Source organism: Nycticebus coucang, chromosome 9 (genome assembly GCF_027406575.1).
Source record: "Nycticebus coucang isolate mNycCou1 chromosome 9, mNycCou1.pri, whole genome shotgun sequence".
Lineage (NCBI taxonomy): Eukaryota > Metazoa > Chordata > Mammalia > Primates > Lorisidae > Nycticebus > Nycticebus coucang.
The window spans coordinates 116,130,978-116,150,719 of record NC_069788.1 but is presented as its reverse complement, the minus strand read 5'-3'; the positions used below and the strand labels follow the sequence as shown (position 1 = coordinate 116,150,719).

The 19,742-nt window shown below is 40.7% G+C and overlaps 1 pseudogene; it reads right to left on the bottom strand.

Annotated features, from left to right (window-relative positions):
* Positions 1–849: 849 nt before the first annotated feature.
* LOC128593989 (putative 40S ribosomal protein S26-like 1) lies at positions 850–1,187 on the bottom strand (annotated as a pseudogene).
* Positions 1,188–19,742: the final 18,555 nt, after the last annotated feature.

Here is a 19,742-nt window from a genome sequence, read left to right as displayed (position 1 = left end):
CTGTGCACTTGTGTGCCATATGCATTTGTTGTACTTTTCTCTTTTTACCCTATCTTTTGTTGCAGGAATGTCAGCCATGACTCTTTATGGTGAGGAACAAAGAGACCTTCCCCTTTGTACCCCTACATTACCTGACTTAAAGAATAATTGAAGCTGGCTGGGCACGGTGGCTCATGCCTATAACCCTAGCACTGGGAGGCCAAGGTGGGAGGATTGCTTGAGCTCAGGAGTTTGAGATCAGTCTGAACAAGAGTGAGACCTCATCTCTTCAAAAAATAAAAAAATTAGCTGGGTGTAAAATTAGGGGAAATTTGTGGCAGGAGCCTGTAGTCCCAGGTATTTGGGAGACGAGCCAGGAGGATCACTTAAGCTCAGGAGTGGGAGGTTACTGTGGGCCATGAGCTACCAAGCACTCTAGCAGGGCCACAGAGAAAAATAAATCCCCAAAAGTTATTCATTATTTTCCTCCTTTCCTAAATCTTACAGACCTTTGCCTATCCTGAGATTTTTTTAAACTATGAATTTTGTTTAAAATTTCTCATTTTATTGTCTTATAATCAAAGAATATAGTATGAATAATAAGAATCTTTTGAAATTTGTAGAGGCTTCCTTTATAGATTCCTTTAATGCATCGTTTTAAATATTGTATATCTCAAAAAGAATGTGGTTTCCCCCTTAGGTGATGAGCAGTATACAAGTAAATAGCGCAATTGATTACATTGCTCTGATCTTTCACATCTCTGTGTTTCCATAGAGGGTGGTAATGACTGCCTTTTTGAAAAAAGTATAATTTCCATTTTATTTTTTCCCAAAAGATAGTTATTCTTCAGTCCTTAAGAACTCAACTCCCTACATGGGTTTTGGTGGAGGTCATGGGGCAGCACCCGCAGGTCTAAATCCAGGTGGAGGTGTTGGGTCCTTGCAGGCTTCCTGAGAACGGTTCCTGACTACCTTGCTGTGAATAGCACAACTCACACAGCAATGTAGCTTCACATAGAGCTTGGGAAGCACATAGGCGTCGAAGACACTCGCTTCAGAAACACCCCCCTCACAGCTGCGGCCTCCACTGTGTTCGGAAGGACGAACTTCTTTATGGCTTTGTCCTTGGGCACGCATCGGGCGCACTTCGTGCAGCGAATAGGTTGCACAAGGCCACCGCCCTTTTTGACACAACTGTTGTTACTTCTTTTTTTTTTTTTTTTTTGTAGAGACAGAGTCTCACTTTATGGCCCTCAGTAGAGTGCCGTGGCCTCACACAGCTCACAGCAACCTCCAACTCCTGGGCTTAAGCGATTCTCTTGCCTCAGCCTCCCGAGTACCTGGGACTACAGGCGCCCGCCACAACGCCCGCTATTTTTTGGTTGCAGTGCAGCCGGGGCGGGGTTTGAACCCGCCACCCTCGGTATATGGGGCCGGCGCCCCACCGACTGAGCCACAGGCGCCGCCCCTGTTGTTACTTCTTTTTTTTGTCATCTTTGAAGTGAGGATGCGAAAGAGGGTAATGATTACATTATTTCTCCCTGAAGTTTTGTCAGTTGTTGCTTGCTTCATGTTTCTGCGCTATTAAAAACACATGCCTGATTGACATGTTTCAGTGTATTTATTTCATCCTCGCACAAGCTCTGTTATTTGCTCCATTTGTGTGATTTGTTGCCCAAGCACATGGTCCTATTTCAAATTAGAACAAAAACGCTGGTGAAGGTTAAAAATTGCTTTAGGTTCATAAAATGGAGGTCAGGCCCTGAAAATAGATCTGATAATAAAGGACAGCGCTTGTTTCAGGACATCTGAAGAGCTTTCTGACTTCTGGAGGCCGAAGTCAACTCCGGTGGAGGACCCAGGGACTGTGTACAACGCAACTCTCCACCAGGTAGCGCGCTAAGCGCATGGTGCAGAGTTCAGTCTACCCCAGCCTTCTAGGACAAGAAGATTCCAGCAAGAAAATGAGGCCTGAGGATTTTCAAATATAGATGAAAGTTCGAGATCCAATAATTTCTTTGTATGTGTATCAAGACCAGTACCTTATAATAGCAGAATGTGAGATCTGGACTGGCTCCTTTGACTTGCCTGTTTTTACAGGGAGAATTAAGCCAGAAATAGATGCTTTGGTCCGTCTGTCCGTCTGTCCATCCATGCTACATTAATTAGTAGCAGAACTTGGCTGAAAAGCAGATCTTTTAGAGAGAAGGCAAAATCTTACAATGCTTCTAGATTCTTTTTATTTACTTTTGGAGAGGGATTTTGGCATTCACTTAAATATCAATGTGTTTAATATTTATAAAAATTCACAGCAGCCACGCAAATAAGAAAGGCATATTGAGAGGGGTGGGTCGGTAGGGATAAAGCCAGAAGCCCTCAAAACTTGCTCCTGTCCAAGGAAGCAGCTGACAGGTTGCACCTGGAGAGATATAAATATATGAAATGTGTGAACCTTGACTGGGAAGAAAACAACTATAGAAGGGGAAATTTCAATATGATAATAGGGGAAATATGAATATAAATATGTTATGAGATGAGATTAAGGAACAACTGTTAATTTTCTTGTGTGTGATAATGGTGGTTATATAGGGTTTTTATATTTTGGAGATACATGCTGAAGTGTTTAGGGGCGAACTGTCATGATTATGTTACTTAAGACAGAGTCTTGCTCTGTTGCCTGGGCTAGAATGCAGTGGCATCATCATAGTTCACTGCAACTTTGAACTCCTAAGCTCAAGCAATCCTCCTGCCTCAGCCTCCTAGGTAGCTGGGACTATAGGAACACACCACCATGACCCTTAATTTTTAAATAAAATCTTTGTAGAGATGGGGTCTCACGATCTTGCTTAGGCTGGTCTTGAACTCCTGGCTTCAAGCAATGCTCCCACCTCAGCTTGTGCCTGGATGGACTTTTGGAGAGTTTTGATCATGAAGGATGCTGGATTTTTTGAAATGCTTTTTCTGAATCTATTGAAATGATTATAGTTTTTGTTTTTAATTCTGCTTATGTGGTGAATCACATTTACTGACTTGTGTATATTGAATTATTCTTCCTTCCCTGGCCTACTTGACCATTATGAATTATCTTTTTGATGTGCTGTTAGATTTGGTTTCCTAGTATTTTCTTTTTTTTTATTGTTTGGGATTCATTGAGGGTACAAAGAATTAGGTTACAGTGATTGCATTTATTAGATAAAGTCCCCTCTTTTACTTGTGTCCTGCCCCTAAGAGGTGTACTATACACTGTATCCCCCTCCCTCCTCCCCTCTCCCTGCTACCTCATTCCCTGACCTCACCCTTTGCATTAGCTCATCTACTGCCTTCATATTAGAATTGAGTACATTGGGTTCTTACTTCTCCATTCTTATGATGCTTTACTAAGAAGAATACGTTCTTCCTCTATCCAGGTTAATACAAAAGATGTAAAGTCTCCATCTTTTTTAATGGCTGAATATATATCCATGTATTCCATGGTATACATATACCACAGCTTGTTAATCCATTCCTGGGTTGGTGGGCATTTAGGTTGTTTCCTCCTGATATATATATATATATATATATATATATATATATATATATTTTTTTTTTTTTTTTTTTTTTTTTTGAGACAGAGTCTCACTTAGTTGCCCAGGGGTTGAGTGCCATGGTGTCATAGCTCATAGCAACCTCAAACTCTTGGGCTTGAGCTATCTTCTTGTCTCAGCCTCCCTAGTAGCAGGGAAGTTTCCTAGTATTTTGTTGAGGATTTTTGCATCTATGTTCATCAGAAATATTGGGTCATAATTTTCTTTCTTGTTGTTGTTGCATCCTTTCCTGGATTTGGTATGAATGTGATATTGGCTTCATAGAATGAGTTAGGGAAAATTTCCTCCCTCTCAATCTTTTGGAACAGTTTTAGTAGGATTGGCACCAGTTCTTCATTGTACATCTGGTAGGCTTTGGCTATGAATCCATCTGGTCTGGAGCTCATTTTTGTTGGGAAATACTTTTATCTCTGATTCAATCTCACTCTTCATTATTGTTCTATTCAGGAGTTCCATTTCTTCCTAGTTTAATTTTGTGAGGTTGTATGTTTTCAAGAATCCATTTTCTCTGTGTTTTCTAGTCTGTGAATATGTATTTGTTTATAATAGTCTCTGATTATGTTTTGTATTTCTCCTTTTTAATTTTTGGTTGTGTTTATTTGGATCATCTCTCTTCTTAATTAGTTTAGCTAGTGGCATTGATTTCATTTATCATTTCAAAGAACCAACTTTTTATTTCATTTATCCTTTGTATGTTTTTGGTCTGTTTCATTTAGTTCTACTCTGATCTCTGCTATTTCTTTTCTTCTGCTAAGTCTGGGTTTGGTTTGTTTCTTTTTTTACTAGTTTCTTGAGATGTGATGTTAGGTTGTTCATTTGTGATCTTCCTACTTTTTCCATGTAGTCATTTAATGCTTAAATTTCCCTCTAGCACTGTTTTTTTTCTAATATCCCACAGGTTTTGGTATATTCATTCATTTTGAAAAAATTTTTTAACATTTCTTTCTATATTGACCCAGAGATAATTCAGGAGCATGTTATTTAATTTCCATGTGTTTGTAGAGTTTCTGAAGTTCCTTTTGTGTTGATTTCTTTTATTCCACTGTGGTCTGAGAAAATATTTGATATGATTTTAATTTTTTTATTAAATCATAGCTGTGTACATTAATGGATTTTAATTTTTTAAAAATTTGTTAAGACTTCTTCTGTGGCCTAAAATGTGATCTATTTGGAGGATGTCCCATGTACTGATGAAAAGGCTATATATTTGGTAGTTGTTGGGTGGAATGTTCTATAAATATTTGTGAAGTCTAACATCCAATTTAAACCCAGTATTTCTTTGTTGATTTTCTGTATTGATGATCTGTCTAATAAATGTGGTATTAAAGTCTCCCACTAGTCTAGTAATATTTGTTTTATGAATCTGGTGCACCAATGTTAGATGCATATATATATTTAGGATCATTATATCAGCCTGCTGAATTGACCACTTTATCATTATATAATGACCTTCTTTGTCTTTTCTTTTCTTTCTTTTTTTTACTATTTTTTTTTTAAATTTTTTTATTAAATCATAACTGTATACAATGATATGATTATGGGGCATCATACACTCACTTCATAAACCATTTGACACATTTTTATCACAGTGGTTAACATAGCCTTTCCGGCGTTATCTCAGTTACTGTGCCAAAACATTTACATTCTACATTTACCAAGTTTCGCAAATACCCCTATAATATGCACCACAGGTGTGATCCCTTTTTTTACTATTTTTGATTTAAAGTCTTTTCATGCTTGCTTTTGGTTTCCATTTGCTTAGAATATCTTTTTTCATCACTTTACTTTCAGTCTATCTGTGTCTTTATGGGTAAGGTAAATTTCTTGTCAACAGCATATAGTTGGATCTTTTTTTATTTCTTCTGCAAATCTGTATCATTTAAGTGGAGCATTTAATCCATTTACATTCAAGGTTAATAGTGATATGTGAGGCTTTGTTCTTATCATATTCTTAGTTGATTTTTAGTTGTTTAAAATTTCTTTGTTTCTTTTGGTCTTTGCCTTTCTTTTCCTTCTTCGTGTGATTGTTTTATGAAACTAATGAATTTTATATTTTTATGTGTTTTTGTGATGGTGAATATTGACTTTACTTTTCCATGTTTAAGACTTCCTTGAATTTTCCTGTAAAGCCAGTTTAGTGGTAATGAATTCTCTCAGTGTTCGTTTGTCTGGGATATACAAAATTTAATGTAAGAACAACTTCACTGTCTGTATTTCTTTTCTGGTCATTTATTTGTTATTTCTTTTTTTTAGATGAGGACTTACTTTGTCACCAAGGCTGGAATGCAGGAGCACAATCATAACTCATTGCAGCCTTGAATTCTTGGGCTTAAGCAATCCTCCTCTCTCAGCTTGCCAAGTAGCTGAGATTATAGACATGGGCCACCATGCCTGGCTTCTTTCCTTGATTATTGCTTCATATAATTTTCTTGTATACAGGAGGAAGTTCTTAAAAGATGATCTGCTCTGGATGTCAAATGTACTGGGTGTGCCACTGTTGGCAGCCTGGATTTCTCCTGTGTAAACTAGGAATAAGAAAAGGGACAGGGTGGCGCCTGTGGCTCAAAGGAGTAGGGCGCTGGCCCCATATACTGGAGGTGGTGGGTTCAAACCTGGCCCTGGCAAAAAACTGAAAAAAAAAAAAAAAAAAAAAAAAAAAGAAAGAAAGAAAGAAAAGGGACATGTGAGGGTTAAATATAATGATTTGCCTTCATTAGTTGAAATGATTACTTGACATTCATTCAAACTTCACTGCCTTAAATTAAGAAAGTCTGCTGAAGGAGAGAAAGTCTCCTGTTTGGAAGTGTAAACCAGAGACTTCTTGTAATGGTATCTCATAGTTGTAGAACAGAGAAGGACAGGGATGGCTTTGTCATAGGTGCCAGGGAGGAGAGTGGGGGGGGGGGCAACTCCTGACCTCCTTCTGTGGCCCTCTCTACAGATGTTACAGCAAAGGTGCTGTTTGTACTACCACCTGGGGCTTGGAAATGACAGGAGAATCCCTGTCTCCATTCAGCTTGGGTGTCCATGTCAGACAGGCAAGAGAAAGGCGAGGCTGTAGAGAGGAGCAGCTTCTTATATTGATTCTTGCTTTTCCAGAGACAGACATATTTGGGCTGGCAGAGCCCTGAGCATGGCCAGGTGTTTTCTTCCCTGACTGATTGGCTAGGTGAGTTGGGTGAGGCGTTGGGGCTGGGATTCTGTGAGTGCCCCTGAATTTCCCACCTGGTTGGTTTCATCATCAATGGCCAGGTCCAGCATTAATGGAGCTTTTTCTGGGGGGGAACAGGAGGGGATTCTATTTCCAGAACTTCTCATTCATGCCGGGGCCACATTCTTGGAGAGCACTGCAGGCCTTTGCAAATAGCCCAAACATGCCTGTCTTCCTCACCCTGAGGACTGACAAAGCCCGTTTTATAGATAAGGACGCTGAAGAGGGCTTTATTATCTTTAGTACAGCAGAATCCCCTCAACTAGCAGAAGTTCTTTTCTTTGATGCAAATACTTTCTAGGGAAACTATGAACAGTACAGGTCTCAGTGAAGAGCTAGTGTTTTGGTTTGAAGAAAGAGGACTCAGTGTGTAATGGCTAGCCTGCAAATCTCCTAAGGAGACTGGCTGGTTCATTTGTGCTCCCCAGGATCCAGCACAAAGACTGGCTGGTAGGTGGGAATGAATTGTAGCCACTGTCAGAAATTGTGTGGGAGCACTTCCCGTGCATTCTTGGGAAGTTGGTGTTCTTACTGTTCCCATTTTACAGGTGGGAAACTGGGGTTCAGAGAGGTTAGATAACTTGTCTAAAGTTAGTTAAGTGACCGAGGCTGAAATCTACATCTTTCACAAAAATCCTGAGTGATTTGGGTACAGATGGTCCCTTACTTTGAGAAATGCTGTCTTAATGGAGGAGAACTTGGGAAACTTGGCTTTTCCTTTCTAATACACAATGGTATTAATGGTATTAATGTGAGCCTTACTGACTTCACAGTTGGTTTAAGTGGTTTTACCCCCCCCCAGTGGCCTGGGGTCAGGGATTTCTCCCACTCTCTTTCTCGGTAGCTGTGGGATTTGGGGTCAGTCACTCACCTTCTCTGGTCCTTAATTTCTTTATCTGCAACACAAGAGGATTAGACTAGTTCGACAATTCTGAGACTTTTTTTTTTTTACTGCAATTCACTGTAAGATACACTTTTTACACAGCTTTTTTTTTTTTTTTTTTTTTTCGGTTGTAGTTGTCACTATTGTTTGGCAGGCCTGGGCTGGGTTCGAACCTGCCAGCCCTGGTGTATGTGGCTGGCGCCCTAGCTGCTGAGCTACAGGCACCAAGCCTTACACAGCATTTTTGATGTCCTCTGATAGTTGAGATCTTTTCTCCCTCCTCCTCTCCCCTCCTCTCCCTTTTCTTCTCCTCCCTTCCTCTCCTTTCTGCTACATTCCTCTCTTCTCTTTTCCTTTCTTATTCTTTTTCATTTAAAATAAAGTGCACATTAACATCCATTAAACTGATTTCAAGAGCCACCAATGGGTGGAGACTGGCAGTTTGGAAACCTCTGAACTAAAGGATGTGCTGACATTTTGTGGGTCTATAAACAATGATCCTGAGCTAACGTTCCCAGGGACCAGGTCAGAAGAGTGAGAGGTGGGCAGGTTGAAGGTTGTGGTGCTGACCTGGTTGGTCCCCACAGCCAGCATGTTGGAAGGCAGATCTCTAGATGCTTTTAAACAAGCCCAAAATATGGGGCATTAAGTGAAATATCTTCTAGTTTTGAAGTGTTAGCAGGTAGTAACTCTGGTTTAAAGCAGATATAAAAAGTTTATTATTTTGATTTTTAAACATTGTACAAATGAATTAAAGAAAAAGAAACAAAAACTTATAGGGCCAGATGGTTTAGTTGTCTGTGTAAATGATCAATCCTCTTTTTCCCTTACCTTTGCCAGCCTGTCCTGTGTCTAGTGGTTCAGCAGAATCACATATTTGGAAAGACTTCAGTGCCCAGAACAGGTTGCATGTTTGCCTACTTCACTGCTAGACCCTCTTCTGTAGTCCCAGTCCCATCTGCAAGCACTGTTCATTTAGCATCTCTGGGTTAGCCCTGCAACTACAGACTCCCTAGAGGCAAAGCATGTCTTAGGTAGGAGCGAGTGGAAAACCTAGGACAATCAGGAAAATTGTCCCCACCCCATCCTCATTGCTGAGCATCCATGGGACACTCATGGTTTCCCTCTAGTGCAGGGGTCCTCAAACTGTAGCCCGTGGGCCACATGAGGCAGTGTGATTGTATTTGTTCCTGCTTTGTTTTTTTACTTCAAAATAAGATATGTGGAAGAATCCATGATGGCGGCTGAGTAACAGCTTCCCTGCAACAGGGCACAGTGAGTCTGGGGAGATAAGACTCCAGACATCTCTGACTGGTGGGATCTGCCTATAATCATCCCTTTGAGGATACAGGGAGTCAGCAAGGGACTTCTGGACCCCAAGAGGAGGACAAAAACAGTGGAAAACTGGCAAGTGTTGCATGTGTTTGATCGACCTAATCCCACCGGCAGCCTTAACCTTCAGGGGCAGAGTGAGACCCGTTTTGGCACACTGGAGCCTTGGGCTATTGCCCTGGGTAGAGTGCTGTGGTGTCACAGCTCATAGCAACCTCAAACTCCTGGGCTTGGTGCTGCACGGACCTCCATAAGAGCTGCGCTATGACCCCCCCCAACCTGCACCCCATGCCCGCTGGGCCTCTGCATGCCCTGACCAGGAACTGTGGGAGCCACACAACCCTGCATCCTCCCTCCTGTACCCTCTCTGCCTCCATACCGGCCCACTCATCTGGCAAGAAACTCTGGTAGCCACATGCCCTCTGGAGCCCTCCCTGCCTCTGCGCAGAGCCCTTCTCCTGGCCAGAGACTGCTGGAGCCTTGGGCTCTCTGTGCCAAAGTCACTGGGCACCAGGCACTCCCAGAACTGTGTGCACCACCTCCTGCCCTGTTGCTGGATCCGGGTGTGTCACACTCCAGAACTGCTTCCACAACCAGAACTCCCTGGCTGGGGCATTCCTAGAGGAACTGCACAGGGTCACTCCCTAGAAAGATCCAGCAATAATAGAGTGATCCTGCTGGGGTGTAATCTTGGAGAGACACCTTCCCAACTCTGAGGATGGCCAGAGGCAACGGTGAAAAACAATCATGAGGCGAAATCAACAGAAAAACTCTGGCAATATGAATAATCAGAGTAGATCAACTCCCCCAAGGATCAATGGGGCAGACACAGCACAAGATCCCATGCACAAACAAATAGCTGAGATGTCAGAAATCAAATTCAGAATCTGGATAGCAAATAAGATCAAATTAGAATTTTAAGCAGTAACCCAAAACATATCTCAAGAATTCAACAAATTCAAAGACCAAATGACCAAAGATTTTGACACATTGAGACAAGAAGTCACAGCCCTCAAAGATCTGAGAAACACAGTAGAATCTCTCAGTAACAGAACACAGCAAGCAGAAGAAAAAATTTCTGACATTGAAGACAAAGCTTTCAAACGCTCCCAAACTCTCAAAGAGGAAAAGAAATGGAGGGCAAAAACAGATCACTCTCTCACAGAGCTCTGGGATAATTAGAAGAAAATCAATATTCATCTTATAGGGATCCCTGAAAGTGACTAAGTGGCTTCACAAGGCACAGAGTCTCTTCTCCATGAGATTATGAAGGAGAACTTTCCAGACATGCCAAGAGATCCTGAAATTCAGATAGCAGACAGTTTCAGAACTCCAGCACGACTCAACCCAAATAAGACATCTTCAGACACATAATCAATTTCACCAAAGTTAATATGAAGGAGAAAATTCTGAAAGCAGCCAAATGAAAGAAAACCATCACCTACATGGGCAAGAATATTAGAATAACTGCAGCTCTCTCTGCTGAAAACTTTCAAGCTAGAAGAGGATGGTCATCGACTTTTAATCTCCTAAAACAAAATAACTTTCAACCCAGGATCCAGTACCCAGCTAAACTGAGTTTCATTTATGATGGAGAAATTAAATACTTCAATGACATTCACATGTTGAAGAAATTTGCCATAACTAAACCAGCTCTTCAGGATATTCTCAGACCTATCCCCCATAAGGACCAACGTAATCCTCCACCACAAAAGTAAACCCTCCCAGAAATTTTTGATCAAATTCCAACTTCCACAGTCACAAAAGGATTAAAAATGTCCACTGGACTCTCAAAAGGCTTATCAATATTCTCGATTAATGTGAATGGTTTAAATTGTCCTCTAAAAAAGCACAGGTTGGCTGACTGGATACAACTACTCAAGCCAGATATCTGCTGCATGCAAGAACCGCATATTACATTAAAAGAGAAATATAGACTCAAGGTGAAGGGATGGTCATCTATACTCCAGGCAAATGGAAAGCAGAAAAAAGCAGGCGTTGCAATCCTATTTGCAGACGCAATAGACTTTAAACTAACCAAAATAAGGAAGGATAAGGATGGACACTTCATATTTGTTAAAGGTAATACTCAATATGATGAGATTTTAATTATTAATATTTGTGCACCCAACCTGAACACACCTCAATTTATAAGAGAAACTCTAACAGACATGAGCAACTTGATTTTGTCCAGTTCCATAGTACTTGGAGATTTTAACACCCCTTTAGCAGTGCTGGATAGGTCCTCCAAAAAGAAGCTAAGCAAAGAAATTTTAAATTTAAACTTAACCATTCAACATCTGGACTTAACAGACATCTACAGAACATTTCATCCCAACAAAACTGAATACACATTCTTCTCATCAGCCCACGGAACATACTCCAAAATCGACCACATCCTAGGCCACAAATCTAACCTCATCAAATTAAAAAAAAATAGAAATTATTTCTTGCATCTTCTCAGACCATCATGGAATAAAAGTTGAACTCAATAACAACAGGAACCTGCTTACCCATACAAAAGCAAGGAAGCTAAACAACCTTTTGCTGAAGGATAGATGGGTTATAGACGAGATTAAGAAGGAAATCACCAAATTTTTGGAACGAAACAACAATAAAGACACGAATTACCAGAACCTCTGGGATATTGCAAAGGCAGTCTTAAGAGCGAAATTTATAGCACTGCAAGCCTTCCTCAAGAAAACGGAAAGAGACGAAGTTAATAACTTAATGGGACATCTCAAGCAACTGTAGAAGGAAGAACACTCCAACTCCAAACCCAGCAGAAGAAAAGAAATAACCAAAATCAGAGCAGAATTAAATGAAATTGAAAACAAAAGAATTATACAACAGATCAATAAATCCAAAAGTTGTTTTTTTTTTAAAGATCAATAAAATAGATAAATCTTTGGCCAACCTAACCAGGAAAAAAAGAGTAAAATCTCTAATTTCATCAATCAGAAATGGTAATAATGAAATAACAACAGACCTCTCAGAAATTAAAAAAATCCTTAACGAATACTACAAGAAATTCTACTCTCAGAAATATGAAAATCTGAAAGAAATCGACCAATACCTGGAAGTACGCCACCTACCAAGACTTAGCCAGAATGAAGTGGAAATGTTGAACAGGCCTATATCAAGTTCTGAAATAGCATCAACTATACAACATCTCCCTAAATAGAAAAGCCCAGGACCAGATGGCTTTACATCAGAATTCTACCAAACCTTTAAAGAAGAACTACTACCTATATTACTAAATCTCTTCCAAAATATAAAAAAAAGAAGGAATATTACCCAACACATTCTACGAAGCAAACATCACCTTGATCCCCAAACCAGGGAAAGACCCAACAAGAAAAGAAAATTATAGACCAATATCACTAATGAATATTGATGCTAAAATACTCAATAAGATCCTAACAAACAGAATCCAACAATACATCAAAAAAAATTATACACCACAACCAAGTGGGATTTATCCCAGGGTCTCAAGGCTGGTTCAATATACATAAGTCTATAAATGTAATTCAGCACATAAACAAACTAAAAAATAAGGACCATATGATTCTTTCAATTGATGCAGAAAAGGCTTTTGATAATATCCAGCATCCCTTCATGATCAGAACACTTAAGAAAATCGGTATAGAAGGGACACTTCTTAAACTAATAGAGGCCATCTACAGCAAACCCATAGCCAATATCGTATTGAATGGAATTAAATTGAAATCATTTCCACTTAGATCAGGAACCAGGCAAGGTTGCCCATTGTCTCCATTGCTCTTTAACATTGTAATAGATGTTTTAGCCATTGCAATTAGGGAAGAAAAGGCAATCAAGGGTATCCACATAGGGTCAGAAGAGATCAAACTTTCACTCTTTGCAGATGATATGATTGTATATCTGGAAAACACTAGGGATTCTACTACAAAACTTTTAGAAGTGATCAAGGAATACAGCAATGTCTCAGGCTACAAAATAAACACCCATAAATCCGTAGCCTTTATATATACCAACAATAACCAAGCTGAAAAAACAGTCAAGGACTCTATTCCTTTCACAGTAATGCCAAAGAAGATGAAATATTTGGGAGTATACCTAACAAAGGATGTGAAAGACCTCTACAAAGAGAACTATGAAACTTTAAGAAAAGAAATAGCTGAAGATGAGAACAAATGGAAAAAAATACCATGGTCATGGCTGGGAAGAATCAACATTGTTCAAATGTCTATACTACCCAAAGCAATATATAATTTTAATGCAATTCCTACTAAAGCTCCATTGTCATATTTTAAAGATCTTGAAAAAAATAATACTTTGTTTTATATGGAATCAGAAAAAAACCTCGAATAGCCAAAACATTATTCAGCAATAAAAACACAGCAGGAGGAATCATGCTACCAGACCTGAGACTGTACTATAAATCGATAATTATCAAAACAGCATGGTATTGGCACAAAAACAGAGAAGTAGATGTCTGGAACAGAATAGAGAACCAAGAGCTGAATCCAGATACTTACCGTTATTTGATCTTTGACAAGACAATTAAAAACATTCAGTGGAGAAAAGATTCCCTATTTAAGAAATGGTGCTGGGTGAACTGGCTGGCAACCTGTAGAAGATTGAAACTGGACCCACACCTTTCACCATTAACTAAGATAGACTCTTACTGGATAACAGATTTAAACTTAAGACATGAAACTGTAAAAATACTTGAAGAAAGTGCAGGGAAAACTCTCGAAGGAATCGGCCTGGGTGAATATTTTATGAGGAGGACTCCCTGGGTAACTGAAGCAGTATCAGAAATACACTACTGGGACCTGATCAAACTAAAAAGCTTCTGCACAGCCAAGAACATAGTAAGTAAAGCAAACAGACAGCCCTCAGAATAGGAGAAAATATTTGCAGGTTATCCCTCCGATAAAGTCTAATAACCAGAATCCACAGAGAACTCAAACATATTAGCAAGAAAAGAACATGTGATCCCATCTCAGGGTGGGCGAGGGACTTGAAGAGAAACTTCTCTAAAGAACACAGACGCACGATCTACAAACACATGAAGAAAAGCTCATCATCCTTAATCATCAGAGAAATGCAAATCAAAACTACTTTTAGATATCACCTAACCCCAGTAAGAGTAGCCCACATAACAAAATCCCAAAACCAGAGATGTTGGCGTGGATGTGGAGAAAAGGGCACACTTCTACACTGCTGGTGGGAATGCACACTAATACGTTCCTTCTGGAAGGATGTTTGGAGAATACTTAGAGACCTAAAAATAGACCTGCCATTCGATCCTATAATTCCTTTACTAGGTTTATACCCAGAAGACCAAAAATCACAATATAACAAAGACATCTGTACCAGAATGTTAATTGCAGCCCAATTCATAATTGCTAAGTCATGGAAGAAGCCCAAGTGCCCATCGACCCAGGAATGGACTGGCAAATTGTGGTACATGTATACCATGTAATATTATGCAGCCTTAAAGAAAGATGGAGACTTCACCTCTTTCATGTTTACATGGATGGAGCTAGAACATATTCTTCTTAGCAAAGTATCTCAGGAATGGAAGAAAATGTATCCAATGTACTCAGCCCTACTATGAAGCTAAATTATAGCTTCCACATGAAGGCTATAACCCAACTATAGCACAAGACTGTGAGGAAAGGGCCAAGGAAGGGGGAAGGGAGGGGAGAAGTCAGGGAGGAGAGAGGGTAATGGGTGGGGCCACACCTATGGTGCATCTTAGAATGGGTACAGGCGGAACTTACTAAATGCAGAATACAAATGTCTACATACAATAACTAAGAAAATGCCATGAAGGCTACGTTGAACAGTTTGATGAGAATATTTCAGATTATATATGAAACCAGCACATTGTACCCCTTGATTGCACTAATGTACACAGCTATGATGTAACAATAAAAAATTTTTTTTTAGCATATGGTATAAGAAAAAAAAAGATATGTGCAGTGTGCATAGGAATTTGTTCATAGTTTTTTTTTTAAACTATAGTCTGGCCCTCCAACATTCTGAGGGACAGTGAACTGGCTCCCTGTTTAAAAAGTTTGAGGACGCCTGCTAGTGGGTACACAGGGCGTGGTGCTAATGATAGGCCTGATACCTGCAGCCTGAGCTAGCCCAGAACGCAGGAGGAAGCCAGCAACTGTGGCTTCTCCCAGGCAGCTGGCTCCTCCTCCTCCTTCTGTTCCTTCTCCCCCTATCCTTCCTCCTTCTCCCCTGCAGATCTTGCAATAGTTTTTCTAGAGCGAGGAACACCAGCTTGAAACCTTGTGATTCTTCTGTCCCTAGCTAGCCACTGACCTGAATTGAACTTGATGCTCCCCCGCCATGGGGTGTGGTCTTAGAAGACTAAAGATGAACTGTAAAAGCAAAGTATAATCTATCTCAACAAATTATGATGGGAAATTTCAGACAGACACAATATTTGAACAGTTCAATGAACCTTCAACACTTATCAATATTCTATCGCTTGTGTATAAATTTTTTTAAAAATGAGGGTTCGCAGTTATATTTACTGATAGGAAAAGATCTTTCTGGGGCTTATGGGAAAAGACAGTTGAAATGTATAAAGTGTTAATAGTTATCGTAGCAAGATATCAATCACATTAAAATGCATCTTTGGAGTGGCACCTGTGGCTCAAGGAGTAGGGTGCCAGCCCCATATAATGGAGGTGGCGGGTTCAAACCCATCTGGGCCAAAAATTGCACACAAAAACAAAAACGAAAACAAACAAGAAAAAAGAGCTTATCCTATTTAAAGGGACAGGGTGAGGGGCCTGTCCTGGCAAAGAGATGCACAGCTGTCTATCACCTGCTTCAAAACACTCTGCCACCCATCATTCACTTGCTCAGTGTTATGTTTCTGATGTTAAAAAAAGGCAGTGATAAAACACAACCAGGATGCTAGTAATACCACAAACTGACTTCATAAATGCTACCTGCCACTTAAAGTCATAGTATGAAAATATATTTGACTGAGTAAGGTGTCTGTGGGATATTCTTGCTAAGTGAATACAAAGTTAATAATACTGTCAACAAGATGATCCCAATTTTGATTTTGATAAAAAATATTATCATAGGAAGAAGGCTTGGAAGTTACGACGAAATGTTAGCAGTGACGTTATGTGGGGTGGGCTTCCGGTGATATTTTTCTTTCCTTTCCTTATCTGTATGGTTTACTTTTTTCCTGTGCAGTACATATAGAAAAATGAAGGCAGTTTAAAAAATCAACATAAACAAATATATATTTTATGAGTGCCAGTGTCATTGTATTTGAGTGCAAGAAGGGTAATGCTCAGAGCAGGAAGGGCCCCGAGCAGGAAGAACCTGTCTGGTGCAGAACCAGACGGGTTTGAGGGAGGAGACTGGAAATGACTTTGTTTCCACAGGTGCCAGGGAGGGTGGAGATGGGAGTGACAAGTGTGGGCATTGTACAGGTGAAACAAAACACCCCACAGAACCTGAGGAGTCCTTTGAAATCGGGATACCCAGGTCTGCAAATGGCCCTCACCTAGTGTAGCAGGGTTGAAATGAGTACTTGGCTTCTGAAAAAACAAGCTTCCCTTCTCCAGAGAGGCAGTTTGTACATGGAAAACAAAACAAAGTTCAGAAGTGAAGCTCTGACTGAGTTACAAAGGAATTTTTTAAAAAATATGGAGACAGAGTCTCTGTTGCCCCAGGCTAGAGTGCCGTGGCATCATCATAGCTCACAGGAACCTCAAACTCCTGGGCTCAAGTGATCCTCCTGCCTCAGCTTCCTGAGAAGCTGGAACTACAGGTGTCTGCCATGATGCCCGGCTAGTTTTTCTATTTTTAGTAGAGCAGGGTCTCACTCTTGCTCAGGCTGGTCGCAAACTCCTGAGCTCAAGCAATCACCCACCTTGGCCTCCCAGAATGATAGGATTACAGAGTTGAGCCACCACACTTGGCCATAAGTTAAAAATTTCCTGACTTTTAACTGGCTTCAAGCCATGCAGCAGAAGGGAAGAGATGGTTTTATAGGGAACCCAGGTGAATAATACAATGAGAATGGTAACAATCGTACTAATAAAAGCAGCTGCCATTTACTGAGCCGTTTTAATGTGCACTTTGTGTATATTACATCACTTAATCCTTGTCGCAACCACGAACCATAAAACCTGCTTCTGTCATTTATCATCAGTGACAGAGTGCTGAGAAACCTTGTTTTCTAAAATCATAGACTGTTGCCGGACCAAGGAGTCTGTCTGCCTGTCATCCAACAAACAACAGAGAAGCAGATGAGAGCTCAACAGTTTCACTTATTTACAGAAAAGCCAGGAATTCCAGAGAACAGTGAGGGTATCTCCTCAAAGAGCAGTTCTGTTCTCCTGTTTCTTTTTGTTAACTTTATTCAGCAAAAGCACACTTCAGCAATGTTATTAACCAGCATAGTAAACAGATGCCACCTCATAGCTTACAAAGTTACACAATCTCCATCTTAAAATGCCTATATTGTCAAAGCATTTTTACTCTAGACTAAGTTTATAGTTAGAGTGGGTGCACAGTGTTGGTCCTTGACCAGTACCATGGAGTCTAGTTCCCCAACTTATTTATGACAGTGGCCTTGAAAATGAATAAACAATCTCCAGATGTTGGCATGTGGACTCATCCCGCCTTGTTAGGGCCTGACCGCCCACGCCCTGCATGAAATGGCCGTTCAGGTGAACAGTGGATGCTAACATGGGCCGCCCTGTTAGTGTTCATGGGTCTATGGACCCCTGTTTTGTTTTAGCATGGAAATAATAGGTATGATGTAAGATGTTAACTTTGGGGTTATAGGCACTTTAGTTGAAAACCTACATGGTGATCAAAGAGAAAGCAGACTTGCTTTGTCCAGGGCAGCATACACAGTAACATGTTAGGAGGCCTGACAAGAGGAACCCCCAAACTCCTGAGCTCAAGCAATCACCCACCTCACCCACATTGAATGGCTATTGTTGTGCATAGCCAGCCAATGTCAGGTACTTCAGCACTAAAGAATCCGTCTCTTTATGTCCTGGATTGTATTATTAACAGCTTGTATTTTCCTTTTAATTAATTAAGCGTTATCTCACAATTTAAAACAACACATACTATTGAAATCTTGTTACCCACGGTTGTATCTTAATAATAAGTAGTCCAGAGCAACCCAGTTTTCTAAGACTGCTTCCCTAATCTGTCCTAATTCTGTACCAATAGCACTTGTCGCTTGAGAAGTAGCATTTAAAGTTTTTGTCATAGCACAAGCTATTCTGTTAATCTGAATGTTAGCACCAACGGTCATAACAGGCACCACAAAAATGGATAAGGAGACAGTCTCAGCAGGACTGAGCACGTGCACATCACTATAGCAGGTGCCAGGACAGGTAGTTCCCCAGTATGCCTACTGGGTTTAATGCTGCATGTTCTGGAAATTTCTAAGATGCTCATAGTGCAGGGCCTGCCAGTGGTATTAGCTGGGGCTTAGGAGTATGCTCAAGACGCACAAAGAAGAGACCGCCCTTTAGTCAGCTTCAGGTGTGCGATAGTGTAAGACAGGGTGTTTGTCTAATTACACAGGGGGCCTGGGTATGTTAAAGATTGGCCTTTAACATAACACTCTGTGAAGCTGACACAAGAGTCACTTGGGGTAACTGCCTCTAGTTTCAAAGAAAATATTTCTTCATTTTTTTTGTCATGGTAACATGTTCCCCAGTCATATATATCTAAGTAAGTCATACTTTTGTCTGTATGTCTAAGAGAAATAACATGTCTTAAGAGTCTAGAGGAATACTCGCCCCTACTAAATAAGATGTAAATACCTGTTTTACACAGGTTTCCCTTTTTTTTTTTGAGACAGAGTCTTAAGCTGTCACCCTGGGTAGAGTGCTGTGGTGTCATCATAGCTCACAGCAACCTCCAACTCTTGGGCTCAAGCAATCCTCTTGTCTCAGCCTCCCAAGCAGTTGGGACTACAGGTGCCCACCACAACACCCGGCTATTTTTTTGTGGCAGTTGTTATTGTTGTTTAGCAGGCCTGGGCTGGGTCCCTCCAGCTTCGGTGCATGTGGCTGGCACCCTAAACACTGAGCACAGGCGCCATCCAGCTTATTTATGAAATAAATAAGTCTGTATATTTTCATTCTAATGGAAAGGCAGGATGTCCACATTTTGAGAAATGATTACAGTCCAAGTTCAAGTGACTAAGAAGGTGAGGGCTCCATCGCTTTAACTGGAGCCTGGTCAGGCCCACAAGTCCTGGGCAGGTGTTGAGGGTTGTTTATTTAGGGACATTGTTGCTTTCGCTCTGTGTGTGTCCTAAAGACCTTTTATTATTGACCAAACCTCTGGTCAGTCCTTGGGACCCCCCTTGTCACGTCATCTGTTCTCCTTGGGAGTCTGTTCCCAAAACAACCCAAGTTACCATGTCTGTCTGTCCATGTCAGAAAGTCCCTGGGACGGGGGCGCAGCCGGGCTTCGGAGCGGGAGGGAGCCCCGGTGCTCTCTGAGCACGTGGGAAAGTCTTCTCAGGAGCCAGGCGCAACGTTACAGTGGGACGTTTTCAGCTTACCCCTGCTGGTAGTGATGCCTGGGTCTTTAAACAGTGATGCAAATACGCGAGTCAGTCATTGATCATAACATTGCCTCTGCTTTCTCTCACGAGCTCGCGATCTTGGCTATTGACCCATTTTAAAATGCTGTCTTATGTATCATTTAATTGTGTTCTGGAGAAAATAAAGCCATTTGA